Raw genomic sequence first — 13,657 nt, 5'->3', positions numbered from 1 at the left:
TGTATTGATTTGTGTCTTTTCAAAGCAGCGGTCCTGGTTCCTTGAACCAGGCACTTGTGGAATGTTGTGTCTATCCATAAAGAGATGGACTGGGGGCGCCTGGGTGGCTCAGTCGGTTAAGCAACCGACTTCAGCTCAAGTCACGATCTCACAGTCTGTAAGTTCAAACCCAGCGTCGGGTTCTGCGCTGACAGCTCGGGGCCTGGAGCCTGCTTCAGATTCTGTGTCTCCCTCTCTCTCTCCTGCTCATGCTCTCTCTGTCTCAAAAATAAATAAAAACATTTAAAAAAATTAAAAAAAAAAAAAAAGAAGAGGTGGACTGCTTGGGACTCTTGGGCAGAACTGGTTTGAGATGTATGAGTAGAAAGGCATCACTGCTTCCCAAATCTAACACCAATGATTATTCCACAATTTTCAAAAGTCCACGTTATTTCATTGGCTAAAGAGTGCTGTCAAATGAGCAAACTATTAAGTCAGGAAATATTGAATTTCTGTGTACACAAAACTATCCTGAGTGGTGAGGGAAAAGGACAAATACGAGATCAAAGATTGCTGAGGACAGGCACCCTGCACATGTGATGGATGGCAGGACATCTTTTATCTTCAATCTGAATCTTCTTTTCCTCACCACTAGGTGGTAGGTTTGCGTCTTGCAGCTTTTCACCAAGTTTCTATGGTTTGGGGAGGAAGCATGCTTCATAAAGTTTCAAATAAATGAACAACAACATGTAATTCTAAAATGAGTTAGTGAATATATTTTCCAGTTACCCATATAATCTATTTAAAATGATTGAGCCAAGGGTAATACTTCCTTAACATAATCTCTTAAGGGGTCTCAGACATGCAGATTAAGAGGATCCTAGAGACTTCAGAGATCAACTCTAATTTGAGGTACAGAATTACAAGCCCAGACAAATAAAGTGACTTGACCAAGGTTGCATAGCTGCTGGGTAGAAGGTGGACAAGAAAAGCCAGAAGGGGGGGGGGGGGGGGGGCGGGGGCAGGAAGCCAGATTTCCCAATTCTTAATTCAATTCTATTTCTACTACTCCACTTTGAATTGCAATTGTTGCTTCACTTATTTAAGTTGGGAACCAACATATAGTTGACCTCTCACAAAGGCCTATTTGGAAAAAAGGATGAGGGGGCACTAATAATAACTATCATTTATTGAGTATGTTTAACATTGCAACTTTATTTCATTCCATCTGAATAACAATACCATGAAGTAGGTATTATTTTTACCTACTTTTCACATTTTCCAGATTATAGATTCAAGACTCAGAGGGGTTAAGTGCCTTTATCCAAGATCACAACGTTACCAAATGGCAGAACCAGAATTCTAGCTAATTTCTCTCTGCCTCCCAAACCCTCTCATCTTCTGCAAGTAGAAGCAGGACTCTGCATGCAGCAGATTCATTTAATTCCATGTGAGAGGTGATGTTCCACTGCATAGTTGAGCAGTTTGACAAAAATCTGAGCTCCTGTCATGTGTCAGGCAGTGTCCTAGACACTTAGGACACAAATATATCTAACACATAATTTCTGACCTCTAACTCTTTTGGCTACCCTGGAATAGAATCTCAGCTGCAAGCTTTTTCCCATTCTGGGGAGGATCGAGCAATACAACACATTGGTTAAGAGAGTAGAATCTGAAGATACAGAGAGACTGATTAGAATCTTCATTCCAGCCCTTAGAACCTGTGTGGCCTTGACAACTTTTCTGGTCATCAGTTTCCTCATGTGACAGAGGATAATAGTCTACAAGATGGAGATTGCGTGAAGATGAAATGAAACAATCATGTACCATGGCTGACACGTTGTTAGCATGAAATGAGTATCAACTCTCATGATTAGGCTCCCATCTGTTTGTCCAGTCTACAGGATGACAGGAAACCAAGATGCTTGTTACAATATAAGAGCATGAAGGAGTAACAGCTATGACGTTGGCCTCTGAAAACAACATTCCCTGAGGCATATCCTCATTCCCGGAGTGAGTTTTGGCAAGGAGCACAGAGAGTGACTATCAGAGAGTAGGGGGTAGCCTCTGTGAACCATAGGACTCATTGGTCAGAATTATATCAAGCTTGTGTCTGATTGGTTGTAGGTGGCTTTTAATAGGGAAGTGATGTCAGAGAAATGAGAGGATAAAATGGATTGGAGCCTTTTAAAGAAAGATGTCTCCTGGGGTGCCTGGATGGCACAGTCAGTTAAGCATCTGACTCTTGATTGCAGCTCAGGTCATGATCTCACGGATTGTTAGTTCAAGTCCCGCGACGGGCTCTGATGCTGTGAAAGCCTGGTTGGGATTCTCTCTCACTCTCTCTCTGCCCCTCCTCCACTTATGCTCTCTCTCTTTCTTTCTCTCTCAAAAAGTAAGCTAAAACTTGGGGCGCCTGGGTGGCTCAGTCGGTTGGACGTCTGACTTCGGCTCAGGTCATGATCTCGCAGTCCGTGAGTTCGAGCCCCGCGTCGGGCTCTGTGCTGACAGCTCAGAGCCTGGAGCCTGTTTCGGATTCTGTGTCTCCCTCTCTCTGATCCTCCCCCGTTCATGCTCTGTCTCTCTCTGTTTCAAAAATAAATAAACGTTAAAAAAAAAATTAAAATAAAAGTAAGCTAAAACAAAAGAACCATAGCTTCTAATGAATTCCAATAAGTAACACTTTTGAAAGCACTCTTAATGGATTAGGTCTTTTATTCCTCACAACAACCCAATCAAGTATCCCCATTTTACAACAGAGCACAGAGAAGTTAAGCGATTTGCCCATGGTCACATAGGTTATAGTAGATTTGGATTCAAACCCAGGCAATCTGACTGCAGAGCTAGATGCCTAATCTTCACATTATTCTGCCTCCTGTACTATAGGGGATATGGGACCTAGTGTGAGGGACAAGGCCTGGTGGACAGAAGGGAAGCTCTGATCTTTGGTGGAACTACTCAGGGAGTGGCTCTTCTTGCTTAGTACAGATTTTCAAAGTTCCTTCCTTTTCAGTCTGCCTGTGTGCCCAGAAAACTTTTTGACTTTATGTTATATGTTTGTCTGTAACATTTTTTTCCTTATAAAGTTGTATTGAGATATGTTTCACATACTGTCAAATTTACCCACCAGTGGTTTTCGGTATATTTACAGAGCTGTGCAACCATCACCACAATCACTACTGTAACATTTTCATCAGCACCAAAGAAACTCCGTATGAGTTAGCAGTTACTCCCCATTCCCTGCTCTCCTCAACCCCTGGCAACAACTAGTCTACTTTTTGTGTCTGTGAATTTTCTTCTTCTGGACATTTCAGGTCAATGGAATTGTACAGTTAGTGGTCTTTTGTGACTGGTTGCTTTCACTGCGCACGATGTTTTTCAAAGTTCATCCACGTTGTAGCATGTATCAATACTTCCTTTTTATTGCCAATTAATATTTCATCATATGGATGTACATTTTGTTTATCCATTCCAGTTGATGGATATTTTATTGCTTTCACTTTTTGACTATTATATGTAAAGCTGCTATGAATATTTGTGTACAAGTTTTTGTGTGAACATATGTTTTCACTTTTATTTTAAATAAGAATACTCGGGGCGCCTGGTTGGCTCAGTCGGTTAAGCGGCCGACTTCGGCTCAGGTCATGATCTCAGGGTCGGTGAGTTCGAGCCCCGCGTCGGGCTCTGTGCCGACAGCTCAGAGCCTGGAGCCTGCTTCAGATTCTGTGTCTCCACTCTGTGTCTCTCTCTGACCCTCCCCTGTTCGTGCTGTCTCTCCCTGTCCCAAAAATTAAATATGAATACTCATTTGTATCATATCTATTTTGAAATAGTTTCAAATTATAGAAAAGTTGCTAGAACTCCTATATTCCCTTCTCACAGATTCCCCAATTGTTAATATCTTACCACATTTGCTTCTGCTTTCTTTGTATCTATATACAGTATATGGTTTTGTTGTTGTTGAGTCTTTTTATGAACAATCTGATAGAAAACTACAAACTTGATTCCTTATTACCCCTAAATATCCAGTGTGTATGTCCACAGAACAAAAGACCCACCCACGTCAGGAAATCAACATTGATACAATACAGACCCCATGACATTTTCACTCTCTGTAACAACAACGTCTTTTTTCCTTTTCTAGTCCAGAATCCTGTCCAGGAAGTTACATTGAATTTAACTGCATGTATTTTCTTTTCTTTTCTTTTTTAAATTTTCTTTTTTATTTTTTTAAATTTACATCCAAATTAGTTAGCATATAGTGCAACAATGATTTCAGGAGTAGATTCCTTAGTGCCCCTTACCCATTTAGCCCATCCCCCCTCCCACAACCCCTCCAGTAGCCCTCTGTTTGTTCTCCATATTTATGACTCTCTTCTGTTTTGTCCCCCTTCCTGTTTTTATATTATTTTGGTTTCCCTTCCCTTATGTTCATCTGTTTTGTCTCAAAGTCCTCATATGAGTGAAGTCATGTGATTTTTGTCTTTCTCTGACTGACTAATTTCACTTAGCATAATACCCTCCAGTTCCATCCACGTAGCTACAAATGGCAAGATTTCATTCTTTTTGACTGCCGAGTAATACTCCATTGTATATATACACCACTTCTTTATCCATTCATCGTCGATGGACATTTGGGCTCTTTCCATACTTTGGCTATTGTTAATAGTGCTGCTATAAACATGGGGTGCATGTGTCCCTTCGAAACAGCACACCTGTATCCCTTGGATAAATGCCTAGGAGTGCAATTGCTGGGTCGTAGGGTAGTTCTATTTTTAGTTTTTTGAGGAACCTCCGTACTGTTTTCCAGAGTGGCTGCACCAGCTTGCATTCTCACAACTGCATGTATTTTCAGTGTCTTTGATTCCCGTACAATTCCTCAGTCTTTCCTTGTTTGTTTGTTTGTTTGTTTGTTTTTATGACCTTGACAGTCCTAAAAAGGACAGGTCTTTCATTCTGTAGGATGATCATGAACAGTGTTCCTCATGACTAGACTCAAATCAGACATACATTTGGACAAGAAAAAGCACAGAAATGAGGCTGGGTTCTCTATGTATCTCATCAAGGGCTGATGATGTCAACTCTTCACACCAATGTGATGAGAATTTTGCTCATCTGGTCAAGTGGTTTCCTCCACCAAAAAAATCACCACTGTTTCCTTTGCACTTGATAAATATTTTGTAGGGACATAATCTGAGATTCTGCAAATATCCTGTCCCTTGCCCTACCCATCAGCCTTAAGGTCTATGAATCATTGCCTGAATTGATCATCACAATGATGATGATCAAGAAGTGATTTCTTTATTTCATCATTTCTTTTGTGTTTTCTAGTTTACATTCTAATACAAGAAAAAGTTTTCCCTCTTCCCCTTTCACTTATTTATTCATTACTTACTTTCTCAATATAGACTCATGGTCTCCTATTTCATTCAGTGGGTTGTAATGTATTGCTATAGTTATTTATCTTCATGCCCTACTTGTCCCAGATTTGCCAATGGGAGTCACTTCAAGCTGACTTCTTTGTCCTGTTGGTATACCCCCATCATACTACAAACAATTTCCTTATTTTCAGGTACAACTCAATGTTCTAGGCTCATTTCAGTTCTGGAATCAGCCATTTCTCCACAGAGCCCTGGTTACTTTTGGTGGAGGATAGTATTTAGAAATCAAGATTTGGGCTCAATGTGTTCACTACTACTGGGATGTCATGGCTACTAGGTCTTATTAATTGTCGGCGCTAGGAAATACATATATATATATGTATACATATATATATATATATATATATATACACACATACGTTATGTGTATATATATATATAATCATCTGTATGTACTCACATATGCAGTTATTTCCACTTCCGTATCTATATTTAAATATATTTAAACACCACGACTTTACACTGATGCATTTAATTCCAATCCAGTACCTCTGAATACTTGCAAGCCTTTCCCCCTTGACAGTGAGAAACCAAGCTCCCATATTTTTTTTTAAATGTAACTTTTTTAAAAGTTTATTTATTTATTTTGAGAGAGAGAAAGAGACTGCACAAGCAGGTGAAGGGCAGAGAGAAGGAGAGACAGAATCCCAAGCAGGTTCCATGCCATCAGTGCAGAGCCCAATGCAGGGCTTGAACTCACAAACTGTGAGATCAGGACCTAGGCCAAAATCAAGAGTTGGGAGGCTCAGTTGGTTGGCTGAGCCAACCAAGCACCTCTAGGCTCCCGTATTTTTTTTATATTGACTTCAGTCTATTTATTTGCTTGATCCCCTCTGTATTTGGCAATCTCCTGATCACGCTGGCTACCTCCTTGGCCTGCTACCTCTACAAACCCTTTCCAAGATTGTCATCTTCTTACTACCCAAATGCTGTCTACGTGGCACACCACTACCCAGTGGATGTCAATTCTCCCCACATTGAGTGGCATACATTCTGTGGCATTCTAACCAAAATTCCAAAAGGAATTAGAAAAACCTTTCCATGGGGTCACCTGGGTGGCTCAGTCGGTTAAGCGGCCGACTTCAGCTCAGGTCATGATCTCGCAGTTTGTGAGTTCGAGCCCCACGTCGGGCTCTGTGCTGACAGCTCGGAGCCTGAAGCCTGTTTCAGATTCTGTGTCTCCCTCTCTCTGACCCTCCCCCGTTCATGCTCTGTCTCTCTCTGTCTCAAAAATAAATAAACTTAAAAAAAAGAAAAGAAAAGAAAAAACTTTCCAAAATTTATAAAGAAAAACAAAGATCCATGAATAATTATGATGTCAGTTTTTAAAAAAAGAGCAAAGGAGAGTATGTTAGACAAGGAGATGAGCAACCTGATCCTCCTTTGAGAAAGAACTCCTGGCCTGCCTTGCAGGAGTGTGATCGCTACATAGTCTCCAGCTTCAGGGTTAGCCTCAGCTGCTGAGACTTATCTTGTCCAAGGTCCCATTTTACTGGGGCTGCCAGGATATGGTGATTAAGGGTTAGCAGGTTATAGCCTGGCCATTTCAGCCTGATGCTGGACACTGACAGTTAGCATATGTCAACTTCACTGGGTTGGCTGAGGCTTTGTCGACCTCCATCTTAGTTTGATGTAGTTTGATCTTACTTTCAAAGTAGTTTGATCTTACTTTCAAAGTAGTTTGATCTTACTTTCTTTACCCAATTCTGCTCCCCCAACCCCACCCCGCCTTCCCTTTCATAGATGCTAATCCCTAATAAAACTTTTGCATCCCAAAGTCCATCTCCAATTCTGCTTCCAGAGAATCTGACATGTGACAAGGAGACATTCACTTTGAGATATTATAATATAAAGCCATAGTAATAAAATTACCATGGCACTAGCATAGGAAGAGGGAAAGCATGGAAAATAGTGTATTTGTGGCCACTAATGTTAAGAAGAGCCTTTTTTCCATAAGCCCGTAGAATCATATTCTATGTTGATCTTTATGCGGATCTATTTACCTGAACACATGGTATTTTGTTCATCTGGTTTTCAGGAAAGAAACAAACAAGCAAACAGTTCACTATTGTCTTTGTTAGGTGAGTGTAATAAAAAAAAAAAAAAAAAAAAAAAAAAAAAAAAAAAAGAATCACCAGAAAGGAGTTATTTATAACTAGATAGCAAATGAAGGTTGTTTCCATGGAAAATTTTTTTCAATTTTTAAGCCTGTAAAGGTATAAAATGCATCTGAGTTAAGCAAAATGAAAGTGTTTAAAACCAAAGGAAATCCTCAAAGAAAAGTTTAGGTTTAGTAATAAAAGGAAAGTTTGCTAAAATCACAGAAAGTCCTCACTGAGCTTCAGCAAAATGTGCAAAATCCATATCTGACACTTTTGCCATCTGACAAAAATGGCTCCTTCCTACTGAGCAATCATCTAATTTGTTTCATTTCATCTTTGAAAGACTGGTTATACAGAGCCCACTGTGTACCAGCTACCCAAGCAAATGGATGACTTGTTCTGGTCAATGAACTGATTGTAAGAAGAAGTGATCCACACGACTTCCAAGCCAGTTATTTTCATGGGTCTGAAAATGCAGGTGCAGAGTCATTAGAGAGTTAAATTATCTTCAAGTGTGGAACCAGAGCAGTTAGAGCCGGGTATGGAATCACATCTACTCACTCCTTATACAATGGTCTTTCTTCCTTCCTTCCTCCCTCCCTTCCTTTCTTTTGTGTTTATTTATTTTTGAGAAAGAGAGAGAGAGAGGGAGAACGAGTGGGGGAGGGGCAGAGAGAAAGGGAGACACAGAATCCAGAGCAGGCTCCAGGCCCTGAGCTGTCAGCACAGAGCCCGATGCAGGGCTCGAACTCATGAACCACGAGATCATAACCTGAGCCAAAGTCAGACACCTAACCAACTGAGCCACCCAGGCACCCCTACAATGGTTTTCCAATGCTGGCTTCCAAGAGTACTGGATGTGATATGATATGATATATCATGATATGATATATCACATCATATCATACTAGGTTATTATAAAAAGTAGTTTCATCATTGTAGGTGAATCTTAATTATCTTTGTCAGATAATACAGTGAATATTACTACAAAAAAAAGCCACAAAACAGGTGTCTTAAGTGCCTATCAGTGTAGGGGGAAAAAATCAGAGTTACTTATATGAATTTGTGAAATAATGGTAGTATTTATTGAGTGAGGTAATCCTGAGCTAAATCCTGAGCTAGGCACTTTACCTGCTTTATTTTATTTAATATTTAAAACAATTCTACAAAATAGGTACTATTTTAAAATCTCATTTTAGAAATGGGGAGAATAAAGCACACAGGGTGTAAATGTCTTACACAACAGGTAGATGGTAGATGGAAGAATCTGAACTCAAGAGATTCTAGTAATTTGGTTTTTATCTTTTTCACTGTAGTGTTTCACAGATCAAGGTAAATGCTAGTGTGGCTTCATATGTAACTATAAGATAGCCAAACCTCCTTTTTACTTAGTCTATATCAATTAAACACTGTGCTACTGACATTTAAAAAATGCTTACCCACTAAGTCTTTGAAGTTCATTTAATTGGAATGGTTGTATCTTCAGAGAATAAAAGCTCCTGGACTGACTAATAACTAATCACTAATAACTAAATACAGTTATCCTTGAAAGATGATAAAAGCATTCAAATATATTTGATAATTCCACTAACCGATCCACACTCTTTAAAAAAAAATTCCCATTATGGGGCACCTGGGTGGCTCAGTCGGTAAGCATCCGACTTCAGCTCAGGTCATTATCTCATGGTTCGTGAGTTCAAGCCGCATCGGGCTCCGTGTTGACAGCTCAGAGCCTGGAGCCTGCAGCCTGCTTCAGATTCTGTGTCTCCCTCTCTCTCTGCTCCTCCCCCACTCACACTCTGTCTCTCTCTCTCAAAAATAAATAAACATTGAAAAAAAATTCCCATTAATATTTTTGATTTGTGATTTCTCCTTGAAATGCTTTTTCATAAGTTCAAATGCTGTCATTTGTCACCAAAGCCGTGTTAATACAGAATGTCTTATACAATTACATTTGCTTATGACTTACTATTTTGCCTACAGCACGGGTCTGTAATTTCTTCTCAAGCATTGTCTTATTGATCTATAAGAGTTCTTTCCAAATCAGTTGAAACGCAGAATTAACAAATTCCAAAGCATACACCGTGGAAGACTTGAAATACTGTAGATAAACTGATACACCATAAACAGGACAGTTCCTCTGTTCATGGAATGGGTGACATTTCACATTCAGAGAAGGAGAATAAGTACTCAAATGATGAATGACATTTTGATCTTTTTCACACATTCATTAAAAAAAAAAAAAATCTCCACTAGTTGTTTGCAATTGACGTAACCTTAGTGTAAAAAATTCCCCCTTATAAGTCATTTTCAGATTTACTCTCTAACATCTCTCTGAAAGTTCTTATTCTTTCCATCAGAGTCTTCCCCAGATGCTCTCCTAGATGCAGCGTTGAGGATGCCAATAAACTCTAGGTGTTCCAAACAGACAGTGACATTGCTGCACAAATTGCTCTTTCATGTTGTGTGACGCTGTGGATTCTGGCAAACTCTATTGGTCAATTCTTTGATCTATCACCCTTCAAGAAACTTGAGACCCATAGTCATCATTATACTTTTGAAATCTGTGGGACTCTGCTTTGATAATGCTTTATGACCTTCAACGAGTCACTGATTCTTCAGGCCCTCTTTCTCTACTTCTTTACTTTTTTTTATTTTTGAAAGACAGAGAGAGACAGAGCACAAGTAGGGGAGGGGCAGAGAGAAGGCGTTACACAGAATCCAAAGCAGGCTCCAGGCTCTGATCCGTCACCACAGAGCCCCACGTGGGGCTTGAACTCACACACCGTGAAATCATGACCCGAGCCAAAGTCGGACAGTCAACCGACTGAGCCACCCAAGCACCCTCATTCTTTACTTCTTTAAAAGGAGAAGGTTGTACTAGGTACTCCCAACTTTCCTTCAAGCTTGAGCTGTCTTAAGTTGTTAGGATACATCAAAGTTAAGTGCTTGAAATTTTCAAACAATTTTACATCTGCAGATTTTAATAAAATACCACAGTACATAAAAAAAGATCGCAAGGGGCGCCTGGGTGGCTCGGTCGGTTAAGCGTCTGACTTCGGCTCAGGTCATGATCTCACGGTCCGTGAGTTCGAGCCCCACGTCGGGCTCTGTGCTGACCGCTCAGAGCCTGGAGCCTGTTTCAGATTCTGTGTTTCCCTCTCTCTCTGCCCCTCCCCTGTTCATGCTCTCTCTCTGTCTCAAAAATAAATAAACGTTTAAAAAAAAAATGCAAAAAAAAAAAAAAAGATCGCAAAATTGTGTAGTATGACATATTATGTAAAATAAGTAGATTCAACTTTGGATGAACCCACACATTTTAATTTGATGTTATTAACATTATAGTAATATAATAATAATTATAGTAATATAATTAATATTATAGTAACTGATATTTGTTCTTCATACATGTGTAACACATTCAGAGTTTAAGACATTAGGAGTTTTCTAGGAAGGAAGTAATATATGTAGGAAATTTATGCATACCTCTTGGTGAAAGTCATCTAACTCAGTAACACCAATAGTAATACCAAAACGGCAATGAACAGCAATAACACCTAGTGAAATAAGTTTCAAAACAATAAAATTATAAAATAAACTTCACATATCCAGATAGCAGGTGTTGTATCACCAAAACAGAGGAGGCTTTTACAGGATCCCCACAAGGTTCTCAAAATGGCAGACATTTGAGACCATATGAAAACTCCTAAGGTAGAGAACACAAAGAACAAAATTTTAATATAGATTATTAATAATAGTGAAAAAATAAAACCAAATTGTTTGGCAAACAGAATTGGTTATGTATATAATGAGGCCCCCTGTAATGGATAACCATATAGCTCTAGAAAGTATGCTCTAGAAGAATATTGTTTGACAGTATGGCGTAATATGTTGTTTACTGCATGTTTCTGGTTCTCTCTACTTCTAGACATGGTAGTGTTGCATTTCCTGGACCTCTTGTGGTTGGTTGGGGCCATGTGACTCATTCTGGTGAATGAACTAATTGTGAGCAGAAATGATACATAGGACGCTTTCAGGCCAGGTCATTTGAATATAGATGCAACACCCCGTTGGGCATTTTCTCCCCCCTGGGATGGCAGCCAGAAACATTGGAGGTGGCAGCTACCCCATCAGCTTCGGTCCTTGAGTGAGTCTGATGAGCTGAGCCATTCTGCATTCTGCTAACTTTCAATGAACATATAAGTATGAACAAGTGTTGTTCTTAAAACACTGAAATTCTGGGATTGGTTATTACCTCAGCATAAGTGCATGGTGTGTTAAATTTTCACAAACTGAACACACCTGTTCACAAATTGAACATGTAGGTCAAGCTTGGGCCCAGTAACTGCACACCCTTTTCCACAAAGGGATTATCTTGACCTCTAACAGCATAGATTAGTTTTACTCGTTCTTATACGTTGAAAACTAATTATACAGTATGTCATTGGTGGGTTTTTTGCTTCTTTTGATGAATATCGCACTTGTGAGATTCATATGTATTGCAACATGGGTTTGTGTCCATTCATTCTCATTGATAAGTACTGTTCATTGTGTGAATGCACTAAATGCTATCCATTTTACTGTTTGTGGGTGTTTGGGTAGTTTCCAACAATTGATTATTTACAAACAACCCTCCAGTGAATATTCTGGGACATTTTTTCAAGTTTATTTATTTTGAGAGAGAGAGAGAGAGAGAGAGAAAGAGAGAGAGAGGCAGGGATGAGCAGAGACACAGGGAGAAAGAGAGAATCCCAGGCAGGCTCTGCACTGTCAGTGCAGAACCCGATGCGCTGAACCATGAGATTGTGACCTGAGCCAAAGTCAGATGCTTAACCAACTGAGCTACCCGGTTGCCCCAGGGATCTATCTTTTGTTGAACATATTTCTGCATTTTTGTTGGGTTTATACTTAGGAGTAGAATTACTGGATCGTAGAGTATGCTTATGTTCAGCTTTACTAGATAGTGCCAAACAGTTTTCCAAAAATACTTGCACCAATTCACATTTTCACCATCAGTGTAGGAATGTTCTGGGTGCTCCATTTGGCTCCCCCCCCCCCCCATTTTAGCCATTCTGTAGATAACAGGCAACGTTGATCACTTTTTCACATACTTCTTGGCCATTTCAGTACTTTTTTGTAAGGTGACTGTTCAGCTTTGGCTTATTTTTCTAGTGGGTTGCCTTTGTGTTTCTTTACATATTTATTCCTTGTGAAATTGTGTTTTACACATAAGTACTTTATGTATTCTGGGTATGAGTCGTGGAGTACGTGTATTGTGAATATTTTCTTTCATTCTGTGCATTGCGTTTTCATTCTCATAATGGTATTATCTTGTTAAACATAAGTTCTCAATTTTAATATAGCCCCAATGTATCCATTTTTGTTCTTTTGGGTTTGTGCTTTTATGTCTTAGTTTTTAAAGTTTTGCCTACTCCAAGATGAAGGAGATGTTCTCTTCTCAGAATTCTATCGTACCTTTCACACTTAGATCTACAAGCCACTTGGAACTGATTTTTGTGTGTAGTATGGGATAGCAATCAAGATATGGTTTTTCCCATGTTGTTACCCAATTGCCTAAATATTACTTAGTGAAAGATTATCTGTTCCTCACTGACTGTAGTATCATGTTTGTCCTAAAACAGCTGGCCATACATATGTGGGTCTGTTTCTGACCTCTCAATTATGTTCCACTGTTCAATTTCTTTGTACACAATACATACTGTGTTGATTACTATACCTTTATAATAGGTCTAGACATCAGGTAGTGTGAGTTCTCTAGAATTATTATGCCTTGGCTATTCTTAGCCCTTTGAATACCATCTGAATTTTATTTTATTTTATTTTTTTAAATGCTTATTTATTTCGGGAGAGAGAGTGTGTGAGCATGTGGGGGGGGCAGGGGCAGAGACAGAGGGAGAGAGAGAATCTCAAGCAGGCTCCACACTCAGCACAGAGCCTGATGCAGGGCGTGACCTGACGACTGTGAAACCAGACCTGGGTGGATATCAAGAGTCGGCCGCTCCACCAACTGAGCCACCCAGGCGCCCCACCATCTGAATTTTAGAATCAGACTGTTGATTTACACACACACACACACACACACACACACACACACACACACACACACCTGCTGGT

General features: G+C 39.7%; 1 long non-coding RNA gene across 1 annotated transcript in view; it reads right to left on the bottom strand.

Annotated features, from left to right (window-relative positions):
- Positions 1–13,657, bottom strand: part of LOC109272701 (uncharacterized) — a 90,907-nt gene continuing 77,250 nt past the window's right edge. Inside the window, exon 3 of the long non-coding RNA XR_008424895.1 lies at positions 1–257. This is a non-coding gene — a long non-coding RNA (uncharacterized LOC109272701). The remainder of the gene's footprint in view (positions 258–13,657) is intronic.

This window comes from Panthera pardus, unplaced genomic scaffold (assembly GCF_024362965.1).
Source record: "Panthera pardus isolate Hobbes unplaced genomic scaffold, ASM2436296v1 HiC_scaffold_22, whole genome shotgun sequence".
NCBI lineage: Eukaryota > Metazoa > Chordata > Mammalia > Carnivora > Felidae > Panthera > Panthera pardus.
This window is presented reverse-complemented; position numbering and strand designations above follow the sequence as displayed.